This window comes from Balaenoptera physalus (genome assembly GCF_965194825.1).
Source record: "Balaenoptera physalus genome assembly, chromosome: 10".
In the NCBI taxonomy this organism is placed as follows: domain Eukaryota; kingdom Metazoa; phylum Chordata; class Mammalia; order Artiodactyla; family Balaenopteridae; genus Balaenoptera; species Balaenoptera physalus.
In genome coordinates, this window is record NC_138889.1 from 95,248,090 (window position 1) to 95,262,371 (window position 14,282).

The window sequence follows — 14,282 nt, forward strand, 5'->3', positions numbered from 1 at the left end:
CCAGCCAGGTGTCAGGCCTGAGTCTCTGAGGTGGGAGAGCTGAGTTCAGGACACTGGACCACCAGAGACCTCCCAGGCCCATGTAATATCAGTGGGCAAGAGCACTCCCAGAGATCTCCATCTCAGTGCTAACGCCCAGCTTCACTCAATGACCAACAAGCTCCAGTGCTGGAAACCCCATGCCAAACAACTAGCAAGACAGGAACACAGCCCCATCCATTAGCAGAGAGGCTGCCTAAAATCATAATAAGGCCACAGACACCCGAAAACACACCACCAGACACGGATCTGCCCACCAGAAAGACAAGATCCAGCCTCATCCACCAGAACATAGGCACCAGTCCCCTCCACCAGGAAGCCTACACACCCACTGAACCAACCTTAGCCACTGGGGGCAAAAACAATGGGAACTACGAACCTGCAGCTTGCAAAAAGGAGACCCCACAGTAAATTAAGCAAAATGAGAAGACAGAGAAATACACAGCAGATGAAGGAGCAAGGTAAAAACCCACCAGACCAAACAAATGAAGAGGAAATAGGCAGTCTACCTGAAAAAGAATTCAGAGTAACGATACTAAAGATGATCCAAAATCTTGGAAATAGAATGGAGAAAATACAAGAAACATTTAACAAGGACCTAGAAGAACTAAAGAGCAAACAAACAATGATGAACAACACAATAAATGAAACTAAAAATTCTCTAGAAGGAATTAATAGCAGAATAACGGAGGCAGAAGAACGGAGAAGTGACCTGGAAGATAAAATAGTGGAAATAACTACTGCAGAGTGTAATAAAGAAAAAAGAATGAAAAGAATTGAGGACAGTCTCAGAGACCTCTTGGACAACATTAAATGCACCAACATTCGAATTATAGGGGACCCAGAAGAAGAAGAGAAAAAGAAAGGGACTGAGAAAATATTTGAAGAGATTATAGTTGAAAACCTCTCTAATATGGGAAAGGAAATAGTTAATCAAGTCCAGGAAGCACAGAGAGTCCCATACAGGAAAAATGCAAGGAGAAACACACCAAGACACATATTAATCAAACTATCAAAAATCAAATAAAAAGAAAAAATCTTAAAAGCAGCAAGGGAAAAAAACAAATAACATACAAGGGAATCCCCATAAGGTTAACAGCTGATCTTTCAGCAGAAATCCTGCAAGCCAGAAGGGAGTGGCAAGACATATTTAAAGTGATGAAAGGGAAAAACTTACAACCAAGACTACTCTATGCAGCAAGGATCTCATTCAGATCCGATGGAGAAATTAAAACCTTTACAGACAAGCAAAAGCTAAGAGAATTCAGCACCACCAAACCAGCTTTACTACAAATGCTAAAGGAACTTCTCTAGGCAAGAAAAAGAAAAGAAGGAAAAAACCTCCAATAACAAAACCAAAACAATTAAGCAAACGGTAATAGGCACATACATATCAATAATTACCTTAAATGTAAATGGATTAAATGCTCCAACCAAAAGAGATAGACTGGCTGAATGGATACAAAAACAAGACCTGTATATACGCTGTCTACAAGAGACCCACTTCAGACCTAGGGACACATACAGATTGAAAGTGAGGGGATGGAAAAAGATATTCCATGCAAATGGAAATCAAAAGAAAGCTGGAGTAGCAAGTCTCATATCAGACAAAATAGACTTTAAAATAAAGGCTATTACAAGAGACAAAGAAGGACACTATATAATGATCAAGGGATCAATCCAAGAAGAAGATATAACAATTGTAAATATTTATGCACCCAACATAGGAGCACCTCAATACATAAGGCAAATGCTAACAGCCATAAAAGGGGAAATCGACAGTAACACAATCATGGTAGGGGATTTTAACACCCCACTTTCAACAATGGACAGATTATCCAAAATGAAAATAAATAAGGAAACACACGGTTTAAATGACACATTAAACAAGATGGACTTAACTGGTATTTAAAGGACGTTCCATCCAAAAACAACAGAATACACTTTCTTCTCAAGTGCTCATGGAACATTCTCCAAGATAGATCATATCCTGGGTCAAAAATCAAGCCTTGGTAAATTTAAGAAAATTTAAATCGTATCAAGTATCTTTTCTGACCTCAGCACTGTGAGACTAGATATCAATCACAGGAAAAAAAACTGTAAAATATACAAACACATGGAGGCTAAACAATACACTACTAAATAATCAAGAGATCACTGAAGAAATCAAAGAGGAAAACAAAAAATACCTAGAAACAAATGACAATGAAAACACGACGGCCCAAAACCTATGGGATGCAGCAAAAACGATTCTAAGAGGGAAGTTTATAGCAATACAATCCTACCTCAAGAAACAAGAAAAATCTCAAATAAAAATCCTAACCTTATAATACCTAAAGCAATTAGAGAAAGAAGAACAAAAAAAACCCAAAGTTAGCAGAAGGAAAGAAATCATAAAAATCAGATCACAAATAAATGAGAAAGAAATGAAGGAAATGATAGCAAAGATCAATAAAACGAAAAGCTGGTTCTCTGAGAAGATACACAAAATTGATAAACCATTAGCCAGACTCATCAAGAAATAAAAAAACGGAAAAGACTCAAATCAACAGAATTAGAAACGAAAAAGGAGAAGTACCAACTGATACTGCAGAAATGCAAAGGATCATGAGAGATTATTACAAGCAACTATATGCCAATAAAATGGACAACCTGGAAGAAATGGACAAATACTTAGAAAACCACAACCTTCAGAGAATGAACCAGGAAGAAATAGAAAATATAAACAGACCAATCACAAGCACTGAAATTGAAACTGTGATTAAAAATCTTCTGACCAACTAAAGCCCAGGACCAGATGGCTTCACAGGCGTATTCTATCAAACATTTAGAGAAGGGCTAACACCTATCCTTCTCAAACTCTTCCAAAATATAGCAGAGGGAGGAACACTCCCAAACTCATTCTACAAGACCACCATCACCCTGATACCAAAACCAGACAAAGATGTCACAAGAAAATGAAAATTATAGGCCAGTATCACTGATGAACATAGATGCAAAAGTCCTCAACAAAATACTAGCAAACAGAATCCAACAGCACATTAAAAGGCTCGTACACCATGATCAAGTGGAGTTTATCCCAGGAATGCAAGGATTCTTTAATATACGCAAATCAATCGATGTGATACACCATATTAACAAACTGAAGGAGAAAAACCATAGGATTATCTCAGTAGATGCAAAAAAAGCTTTTGACAAAATTCAACACCCATTTATGATAAACCCACCCCAGAAAGTAGGCATAGAGGGAACTTACCTCAACATAACAAAGGCCACATATGACAAACCCACAGCTAACATCATTCTCACTGGTGAAAAACTGAAACCATTTCCACTAAGATCAGGAATAACACAAGGTTGCCCACTCTCACCACTATTATTCAACATAGTTTTGGAAGTTTTAGCCACAGCAATCAGAGAAGAAAAAGAAATCAAAGGAATCCAAATCGGAAAAGAAGAAGTAAAACTGTCACTTTTTGCAGATGACATGATACTATACAGAGAGAATCCTAAAGATGCTACCAGAAAACTACTAGAGCTAATCAATGAATTTGATAAAGTAGCAGTATACAAAATTAACGCACAGAAATCTCTTGCATTCCTATACACTAATGATTGAAAATCTGAAAGAGAAATTTAGGAAACACTCCCATTTACCATTGCAACAAAATGAATACCTAGGAATAAACTTACCTAAGGAGACAAAAGACCTGTATGCAGAAAACTCTAAGACACTGATGAAAGAAATTAAAGATGATACAAACAGATGGAGAGATATACCATGTTCTTGGATTGGAAGAATCAACATTGTGAAAATGACTATACTACCCAAAGCAATCTACAGATTCAATGCAATCCCTATCAAACTACCAATGGCATTTGTCACAGAACTGGAACAAAAAATTTCACAATTTGTATGGAAGCACAAAAGACTCCGAATAGCCAAAGCAATCCTGAGAAAGAAAAACCGAGCTGGAGGAATCAGACTCCCTGACTTCAGACTATACCACAAAGCTACAGTATTCAAGGCAGTATGGTACTGGAACAAAAAACAGAAATATAGATCAATGGAACAGGATAGAAAGCCCAGAGATAAACCCACGCACATATGGTCACCTTACTTTTGATAAAGGAGGCAAGAATATACAATGGAGAAAAGACAGCCTCTTCAGTAAGTGGTGCTGGGAAAACTGGACAGCTACATGTAAAAGAATGAAATTAGAACACTCCCTAACACCATACACAAAAATAAACTCAAAATGGATTAAAGACCTAAATGTAAGTCCAGACACTATAAAACTCTCAGAGGAAAACCTAGGCAGAACACTCTATGATGTAAATTACAGCAAGACCCTTTTTGACCCACCTCCTATAGAAATGGAAATAAAAAACAAAAATATACAAATGGAGCCTAATGAAACTTAAAATCTTTTGCACAGCAAAGGAAACCATAAACAAGACAGAAAGACAACCTTCAGAATGGGAGAAAGTATTTGGAAACGAAGCAACTGACAAAGGATTAATCTCCAAAATATAAAAGCAGCTCATGCAGCTCAATATGAAAAAAGCAAACAACCTAATCCAAAAATTGGCAGAAGACCTAAACAGATATTTCTCCAAAGAAGATATACAGATTGCCAACAAGCACATGAAAGGATGCTCAACATCACTAATCATTAGAGAAATGCAAATCAAAACTACAATGTGATATCATGTCTTACTGGTCAGAATGACCATCATCAAAAAATCTACAAACAATAAAAGCTGGAGAGGGTATGGAGAAAAGAGAACCCTCCTACACCGTTGGTGGGAATGTAAATTGGTACAGCCACTATGGAGAACAGTATGGAGGTTCATTGAAAAACTAAAAATAGAACTACCATATGACCCAGCAATCCCACTACCTGGGCATATACCCTGAGAAAACCATAATTCAAGAAGAGTCATGTACCAGGCTTCCCTGGTGGTGCAGTGGTTAAGAATCCGCCTGCCAATGCAAGGGACACGGGTTTGAGCCCTGGCCCAGGAAGATCCCACATGCTGCGGAGTAACTAAGCCCGTCGCCAGAACTACTGAGCCTGAGCTCTAGAGCCCACAAGCCACAACTACTGAGCCCACATTCCACAACTACTGAAGCCTGTCCGCCTAGAGCCCGTGCTCTGTAACAAGAGAAGCCACGACAATGAGAAGCCCACGCACCGCAACGAAGACCCAACATAGCCAAAAATAAATAAATAAATTTTTAAAAAGAGGAAAATAAATTATCATTAAATAAGACTTGTTTTGAAGACTAAATCTTTGAGATTCATGGAGGTACATAAAAAAAAAAAAAAAAGTCATGTACCACAATATTCATTGCAGCACTATTTACAATAGCCAGGACATGGAAGCAACCTATGTGTCCTTTGACAGATGAATGGATTAAGAAGATGTGGCACACATATACAATGGAATATTACTCAGCCATAAAAAGAAACGAAATTGAATTATTTGTGGTGAGGTGGATGGACATAGAGTCTGTCATACAGAGTGAAGTAAGTCAGAAAGAGAAATACAAATACCATATGCTAACACATATATATGGAATCTAAAAAAAAAAAAAATGGTTCTGAAAAACCTAGGGGCAGGACAGGAATAAAGAAACAGATGTAGAGAATGGACCTGAGGACGTGGGGAGGGGGAAGGGTAAGGTGGGATGAAGTGAGAGAGTGGCACTGACAGATATACACTACCAAATGTAAAATAGATAGCTAGTGGGAAGCAGCCACATAGTACAGGGATACCAGCTCGGTGCTTTGTGCCTACCTAGAGGGGTGGGATAAGGAGGGTGGGAGGGAGACACAAGAGGGAGGGGATATGGGGATATATGTATACGTACAGCTGATTCACTTTGTTATACAGCAGAAACTAACACAACATTGTAAAGCAACTATACTCCAATAAAGATGTTAAAAAAAACCCCAAGAATCAGTTATATTCTGTCACCAGATTGACAATAAACAAGTCAACAAATAAACAATGACAATAAACATCCCACAGTGATATATGCTTTAGAGAGAATTAGAATTACGTGATAGAGCATGACTAGTTCGCTCACGTTGATTAGAAGGCTGAATTAGGGTTCCCTGAAGGGGAGACCTTTAAGCTGAAACTGAGTGGCAGGAAGGACAATGGCTAACATGAAGACCCAAGGCAATGACAACCCTGACATGCTTTAAGAACAGTAGGAAGCCCAGTGAGACTGGAGTAAGTGAAAAGGGACGAATGCGGTGACAAAGGAGAGCAGAAGGGTAGCCAAAGACCTGACTACTAAGGTCTTTGTAGGCAGTTGTCAGGAGTTTGGTTTTAATTGCAAGTCTGGTAGAAGCCATCAGAAAATGTTTAAGCATGTTTCCACTTCGTGTTTCTGACGTCAACTCTGAGAACTAGCTAATGGTTTGGATTGTGGGAGGTGAGAAAAAGAGAAATCAAGGTTAAGTCTCATACTCTTATTTGAACAGCTAAGTAGATGATGGTACTATTTGCTGCATTTGAGTTCTGTCTAACCATAATGAAATAAATGCCTGGTGAAGCAGAGTTGTTGTTATTGTTGTTATCATTATTATTATTATAACAGCATCATTTTGGATTACCTTTCCATGGAAGTGCCTTCTCATAGTAAGCGCTATGAGAGGGTTAGGAGAGGTATGCAAGGTATGCAAGGGTTCGGTGGGTTCTCACCCTTGCTGATTACCTTCTTTCCTGGAAAAGACTATAACCACACCCTAGGAGCAACGCAAGTGTGAGTTCTTTTCTTTTCCTTTCCCTTCATCTCTTCCTTTCTTCTTTCCTTCCACAAATATTCAGTTATCTATTTTATACCAGATATTGACGGACATTGAGTACACTAGCTTGTAGTCTAGTTGAGGAGGCAGATGTAATTAAATAGTCCCCAAAAGGCCTCAAGTTGAGATGCCTGTGACTTAGCAAAAGGCTACTTCTATCCCTGGTGTAAAAGCATCTGGGGAGAAGGTGAACCATCTATAAAGAGTACAGTGAGTGTCCTTGGAGGAATGGGACTGAAGTATGACATAACCTGTGGTAGTTTAAATCATGAACACTTGATAGGATTGAGTAGTCGTGATTAAAATTCAAAAGCAAGAGAAGCAACGTGCCAATGGGACACGTGCCATCATGGAATGGGACATCGGGAATGCAGTAGGTTTGGTAAAGAAGACTGGCATAGCCACAACTTGTAGTTGAGTCTAGAAACTCCTGTGGACCTCTCATACTTTATGGGATCAATGGCTAAGTGAATGCCAACTACACAATCTGTTACCTTAGTGCCCAAGCTTGGGGCATCACTTTTGGTGCCAAGGAAAATAGCAAGAACATAGCCAGAGCAGTGAATAAGCAGGGCCAACTATGAAAGACACCCTGTACAGAATGGCAAAGCAACTGCAGTGGTGTATGGAGAAGACTCGTATTCCCTAGCTGCCTGGTGTTTGCAATCCAACTTACCTTTAAAGTGAACAAGGCCCTGGTGAGGTGAGATGGGAGGAGAGAAATGGCATCAAAGCAAGGCAATGGCATTCTGGCTACGCTGGGCAGATGATGGTGATGTGCAGTAAGCAGTTGGAGAGGATCAATCATAGCAGTTAAAGTAACCACCCCAGCAACACACAGCACAACTTTTGGACTGGACGTAAGGAAGCAATTGTTGTGCAGGGCACACCTTACAGCCTCTGGAACTACACTGTCCAAGTTGAAGTCCAATTTCTATACTTACTAACAAGTTCCTTCACCTTTATGTGCCTCAGTGTCCGACAGCAGTAATAGGGTTGGTTTTGAAGATTAAATGATATAATGATTGCAAACCTCAAAGACCAGCAGCTGGTACATAAATGGCACTCAATAAATGCTAGCTATTTTTCAAAAAATGCATTACCTTGTAATTTAAAACTCATAGTAAGTGATTGGTAATTGTAAGCTATTACAGTCATTTTTACCTCCTGAATTAAAAATACCATACTTCTCCTTTCTTTCTTCCTTCATAGTAGGAAGGAAAGTAAGTAAAATAATGGACTTTTTAAGAAACTTTGGTCACTTTCAGATAGCTAAAGTATGAACTCAGACTGCTGCATGCCAGCTCCTAGACAGCTATTGTACTTGCCCTCAGGAAATGGCTATATTTCAGGGATTCAAAGGAGATCATGGTGACATACAAGCTACTGACCAAATGCACAGGTAATCGCCAATATAAAAGGCTCTGTGCATAAACAGATGTCTGATCCCCCTCCCTTCATGTGGAATCTGTAATCATTTATGCTAGACAGAAACAAGGTTCAATTCTTTTTATGTTCTTTTGGAGAAAAGAACCTGCTCATAAATAAACAGAAAGGATATGATTATAATGGAGATGTGTTACCCTAATGTGAAAAGACATTGTTTTCAAACACTTTGAGTGCCCCTATATTTGTACATAAATTATTTACTCTTGAGAGCAGGTCATTAAGGGCATTTAAGTACTACTTGTTCTCACCTTATTTTTTTTTCCCACACTACAGAAATGATGTACAGAATTCACATGAGGAATACACTCCAATAGGTAGATTCATACATAATAATTTTTTAACTTTACTAAATGGTTGTGGCCCACCTTTCAACGGTTCAGAGCAGGTATTGCCAGACAAATTTGAATTACTTGGTAAACTTAAAAACAAAATCATATTCTTTTTTCAAAGATTCAAATATTTACTTATATATTTATTATATATTGTACATTTACTTACTTATATTTCATATTATTGTATCATTGTATAGCTTTCATATTATGTATAGCTAACCTGCATTTGCACGTTTCTACCACATAAACAGATCATCTTCTTCATCCATTCACCATGCAACAACATTTACTGGGGATCTAGCAATACTATGTGAGGCACTATTTAAGCACTATGGTTGAAAAAAAATGACCAAGATAAAATCTCACATTCCTTACAATTTCCAATGTAATTTACGATGGGAAAAATATCAATACCCTCATAAACTTGGACACTTCCTCAAATGTAGTTAATTTTGAAAGAAAAACACAGAGTGAGAGAAAGAGGAAGGAAGGAGGGCTGGAGGGAAAGAAGAAAGGGAGGGAGGAAGGGAGAAAGGAAGGAAGGAAGAAAGGAAAGGAGGGAGGGAGGAAAGAAGGGAAGGAGGAAAGAAAGAAGGAAGGAAGGAGGTTCTTTCTGAGCCCGACTGGTCCACCAACAAAGGTAAAATTCAATGGGCAGCTGTATTAGCGATCTCAGGACAATTTCACCCTTTGTCATCATCTGCTTCATTTTGAAAGGTAAACTGATAATCCAAATGTTCTTATACAAATATATGACTAGAAGGCTCTAAAATTGGTTATTTTGTCTCTCCACCTCCCTGCAATAAGCAAGGTTTCTGAGGCTGTGTGTGTGTAGGGGCACATGAATACTCACACACACACACGTTGAAACATAGGATTTTACTGCCTACCTACAGTTTCTCTTGAGAATTGATGAACCTAGTTCTGTTCATACTAAGTCACGTAAACACATGCAGGTAACCAAATAACTCATTGTTTAGTGGTGCTACCTTATGTGTATTTAAGATCATTCCACTTTAATGAAAATAGGTATTTAGAATTTGGGGAGAAGACTTTAAGGCCCACCTTTGCTTCTATGGTGGGCCATGCTCTCTGATTTGGTCTAGCATGTAATTACAGAGACATCTAGTGGTTGGATCCAGGAGTATGAAACCTAGAAGAACAATGCAAAAATGGACTCATTTCCCCCAAAGGGGCCATTGACAATGTACCAGAAAGGGTGGTAACCAGTGGGAAAAGTTAGGCTGAAGCAGTGCATTATGCATAAATGGCTATAACCTGCTATTTTTGGAGCTAGGAAAATTTTAAGATGAAAATAAAGGAGACAATAAATAATAATTTCAAAATCAAAACGAAAACCAAGGTGAATTAAGTACATCACTATCTATAGTATGATTTCAAGATTCCTGCTTTACTCAAAAAGGAGCAAACTACTTTGCCAATTTTATCACACCATAAATGCCACATTAGGCACTGAAAACTTGAGCATAAAGTTTTATTTCTATATCAAAATACAAGTTTTCCCGGTGAGGTGATACAATGGCCTACATCAGTCATTTACACTTTAGTGTGAATTAGTTGGTCAAAGTCCAGGAGTGAGCAAGAATAAAAGTCAACAAGTCTAAGAGAGAAGAATTAAATCAATGTTTTCCTGAGCAGGAGAAGGGACCCTGCTGCTCTTACACTACCATAACATCGGAAATGACTTGATTTTAATCACTGAAAGAATGTTGGTATCAGTGTTTAAAAAAATGAAGTGATTTAGAGGCTATTTTATAATTCTGAAAGTGGGAGAAGTAGAGGAAAAGTAAATTAAAAAAATAAGAGGTAGGGTGAAAATAAATAAAACACAATAACATGCGTGCACATGCACACACACACACACACACACACACACACACACACACATGAAGCTTCCCTGTAATACCATCTTCAGGATCCACGCTCTGGAGGAGTTGTGAAATTCAACATTTTTGCTTCATCAAGATCTAAAACCACTATTATGAGATCAAAATCAGGTCTGGCATCATTTTTTTTTCCAATGGCAGAAGAGAGGGAAATATTATGATCAAGTCAGACTATATTAATATTGCCCAAAGTACATTGTAAACCATAGGAAATTGCCCACCTCTATCTGAAACTCCTTGAGACTGCAAATTAATAACAACAGTGGGATATCAAGTATATATCTCAATTGCTTTCTAAGAGATACATAGAGAGAATGGGCAGTGTATAAGGACGAGGAGGAATTCTACAGGAGATCACATTATGTCCTCTCAATGCCCCAATAAAACATCCCTATGTCCCCAAATAATGGCCCAACATCTTAGAAGGGGAAAATAATGTAAACTTTCAGAAAACACTAGAACATGAAACATGAAAGTTTACAAAATTCTTTGTTGTGAAACCTATAGCCTTTTACTTTCTGCTCATCAACAGTATGCACCATCACCTGGGATCTTCCTAGAAATGCACATTTTCAGGCCCCTCTCCAGATCTCTGAATTATTTGTAAACATGTTAAAATTTGGAAAGCACTGACATAAGATACTTTAAAAGCCTCCACATTATTTGATAACACATTACCCCCAAAACTGCAGAATCTCCATCTTTAGTAGGGGTGGGAGCAAGGGGATATAGGCCTGGAAATCTATTTAATAGGCTTCCCAGATTTTTTTTTTTGTAAACAATATAGTTTGAAAGCCTTATTCATTGCCTTCCATTTGCTTATCTGAGACTTTGAGCCAGATGATAAATGGTCAACACTTTGGTCAAGTCACTTTGTTTCCCTGAGCCTGACTTTTGTATCTGCAAGATCATCTTCATAGGGTTGTCTCAGCCCCAGATAATACAGTGCACAGGGAAGTAGTCTATCCAATCAAATGCTACAAACAGAAGAATTCATTACTATTCTGACGTGCCTAAGGATATTCCTACCATTCGTGTCCTAATAGCTTCCACTCTTTGGAGACTGGGAAGGAGAGCATACTTGTCTTAGACTCAGCTTGGGTAAGTGAGACTTCCTGCTTAGAAAATATGCAGGAATTTTCTCCCATCAGTATTAAGAGGAGGACGTGGGGCAGCTTGAAGTCTGCAGATCTGCTCAGCTGCAGCTCCTCGAGCAGCTGCTAATACAGCATGCATATCATGCTGGCTCAGCTAAGAATACTCTTTCTATTCTTGCCTGCTTTCTGTTTTGTTTTGTTTTCAGGCTGAGGTGTTAGGGAAAAAGCAGTATCTGAATGCAGTTCCCAGTTATCCTGCATTTAAGAAGCCAGTGAATCCTCTCAGTCTTCCTCTGCCATGCAGAGCCTGGCCCCATCTGCTACGGAGGCCGCCAACATACAAGAGACTTGGTGGAAATAAAAAGTACACAAGGTCCCTGCTACTGGATTTCCACTTAGATAGGATATTGATACTGTCCATTATTACAATCAAAATCATCAAAAGTACTAACAATGTTGCAGGACTAAAGATAATCTTATAATTCTAAGTTGCTATTATTGTATAAGGTATGCTATACATGCAAGAGATCATTAATATTAGAATGGTATTAGAATGTAATTCCAGTAATATTTTATGGAGATACTACTACTGTCACTATGGGAAACTTTAGTGTATATTAAAGAGAATTGATAGATACAGATTCAGGAGCCCAGCCCTCTCAGGCTTTGACAAAAATTATTAGACCCTCGCAGGCCTTACATTTCATTACAAAAGAGAACTAGTTGATCTATACTAGCATAACAGGGTATTGGTTTCTCAACATGAATTTTCTGACTTAACAGTGGTTAACATTTACTAAGTATCTACTAAGAGTCAAGTATTCAACCAGTTGCTCTATGTATATTATTTAAACTGACTAAGCATCTAAACCTTATGTTCCTCAGAAATTTACGCTATAAGATAATGTTTTATCCTCACATGTTCGCATGATAGTCACATGGCTATTTGCCAATAAATATATTTCCATTCACAAGACAATTATTATGTAGGTCATCATTTCCCAGATGGGTTTCATAGAGCACTAGTAATTTGTTAAATGTTAACAGATGTTTCATAAAAACAGTGTTCCATAGCTGAATAGGTTTAAAAAACACTGAATTAAATAAAATTAAACATGGTTGTTTAATACAAGCCTTTTTAACTTCTTCAAATATTAAGTTTATATATCTTTGTAAAAGAAAAATAGCATGAAATGTTTCCCAAAGATAGAAGACCTAGGGACACTTCCTTGTCTGAATACATAGTAATGTCTTGCTTTTTGAAAACATAATAGATGCATTTCATGGCAACTCTGTAAAGTGGACGTATCCCCATTAAAAGAAGCCAAGAGCAGTAGAACCATGTTATTTGGCCCGATATTTGTTATAATTAATTTAGCCTCCCTGTTTTTCCTGTTGTTTTTGGTAGACATTCAGGACAAAACTGGAATTTCTGGTAAGACTAAGGAAGACCAGGGAAGAAAACTAATGTTGAAGAGGATAGAGGCCCAGAACTTAGTTTGAGGCCTGGGGAATCCTTGCCTCCTTAACAGACCCTGGCATTTACCCCTGAAAGTAAGGCTGAAACACACTTGAAGTAACACTACCCATTTTTTTAAGCAGTCACTCCCACCCCCTGACTAAAAATACATGCATTCTTACTATTTTTTGGTCTCTCATGCAACTAATCCCAATATTGTATTGTCAGATCTCATTTATGGAGAGGTAGATCCACCCATGGAGAAACTGCTTGAACCAACAAATCATCGCTTGTCCAAGTCTCACAGTGGCAGTAATTTCTCTGAACTTGGCCAGAAAAAGCAGAGAACCTTTTATAGAAATGAGTCACCAGCTTCCACTGCCTGATGTTGGACAGAAATCTTATAAGTGGGGATAATCTTCATAGAGAGCCTATTTTACAACACTAACCTCTACTTCCAAAAGCAAAGCCAGTTCCATTCAGGTTCAAATTCTACTTCTCCAAATCATCTCTCTTTGCAGACCACAGCATATCTTCAAATGACCTATACCAATGTTTCCCACGAGCTGAACCGCTTATCCTTCAAGAGTCCCTAAAACTAGTACTTTTAACCTTCTGAAATGAAGTTTCAATATCTGGCATTTAAGAAGGGGGAAGACACATGGCCAATTTTCCTAGAACAGATTTTAGTTTTGTAATCCAATAAATCTGATACATGACTAAATGAAAGGCACTATGCCATCTGCAAATATTTTAGGTTAGTCTCTCCATACTGACCTAATATACTCAATCTTTTTCAATCTTTCAACAGAAAAGACACTATTCCAAAATGCAACACAGTAGGACAACTTGTAAACACTAGCTGAGCTTCCAGAAATGGACATCATTAGAGATTGGATTTTATGAGACCTGACACAAATTCTTGCCCCCAACTCTACTCCAGCATCCTGAGTTAACTCATTTCTGCCAGTATAATAACAATGTTCAAAGGTCACCCACTGCTAACAAGGTAAGTCTCAAACTAATTAGTTGTAGAGTCTAGGCACTTTGAAACTATCATTTACCTTTTCCAATATAATCCCCAAACTTTTGCTGTCTTTGTTTCCAACCACAAATTCAGTGTCTCTCCTCTCTCTCTCTCTCTCTCTCTCTCTCTCTCTCTCTCTCTCTCTCTC

At 38.2% G+C, this 14,282-nt stretch overlaps 1 protein-coding gene across 1 annotated transcript in view; it reads right to left on the minus strand.

Annotated features, from left to right (window-relative positions):
- The window catches only part of LRRC4C (leucine rich repeat containing 4C), a 1,215,963-nt gene that overhangs the window by 1,182,180 nt on the left and 19,501 nt on the right, over positions 1 to 14,282 (minus strand). The window lies entirely within an intron of this gene.